This window comes from Ictalurus punctatus, chromosome 10 (assembly GCF_001660625.3).
Source record: "Ictalurus punctatus breed USDA103 chromosome 10, Coco_2.0, whole genome shotgun sequence".
NCBI classification, from domain to species: domain Eukaryota; kingdom Metazoa; phylum Chordata; class Actinopteri; order Siluriformes; family Ictaluridae; genus Ictalurus; species Ictalurus punctatus.
In genome coordinates, this window is record NC_030425.2 from 17,885,001 (window position 1) to 17,885,814 (window position 814).

At 36.1% G+C, this 814-nt stretch overlaps 1 long non-coding RNA gene across 1 annotated transcript in view; it reads left to right on the forward strand.

Annotated features, from left to right (window-relative positions):
• LOC108271396 (uncharacterized) overlaps nt 1-117 on the forward strand; it is a 47,516-nt gene extending 47,399 nt beyond the window's left edge. The window contains exon 4 of the long non-coding RNA XR_001813840.3: nt 1-117. This exon is cut by the window's left edge and continues 2,141 nt beyond it. This is a non-coding gene — a long non-coding RNA (uncharacterized LOC108271396).
• The last annotated feature ends 697 nt before the right edge of the window (nt 118-814 follow it).

Here is an 814-nt window from a genome sequence, read left to right on the forward strand (position 1 = left end):
TTGTAAGTTAACACCCCCATCCCATTTATTTTCATTATTTAACCAAAGTTGTTGTGATTTTGTGATTAAAATGCAGTTTAATAGTTATGTTGTCAAATATAAAAGATTTTAATTATATTTTTAGACTGAATCAATTTTTGAGTCTGAAAAACGAGCTTTGCTGATCTGCCTACACTTTAGTGCAAGTTTCTCAGAGTCTCTTTGCATTTCTTCTCTTTGTGTGTGTGTCTAAAGTTTTGTTCTCTTACATGTGTTCTACTCATGGTGTGTGCTTCGGAGAGATTCTCATTCTAAATTGATTCATGCTCACTATTATAGGAGGAACAAGTGTTTTCCTGCATTTCCACACACACACACACACACACACACACACACACACACACACACACACACACACACACACTGCTGTGGGAACAATAACGAGCTTTGATGCAGCAGTTCAGTCAGTGCGGGGTGTTTCACACAGAGATGCACATCGAGCTTTTAATGGAGCCGAGGGGGGAGATAAACTGAGCTGTGTGTGTGTGTGTGTGTGTGTGTGTGTGTGTGTGTGTGTGTGTGTGTGTGTGTGTATGTGTGTGTGTTTAGGGGGGTTGGGGCAAATGTGGCAGTACCAAGCTTAAAGTAAAGTCTTTGTCCCTCCAAAAAAAGGTTGATACTGAAGGTTATTTAGAACAAAATTGGCAGAATCTTTAAATTGTTTTTAAAAAATATTTTAATGATTATTATAATATACTATAAAAAATATAACAATACATTATATAATACAATGAAGATTGATGCAGTGTGTGTTTTACTGTTTTCAAAACATAAA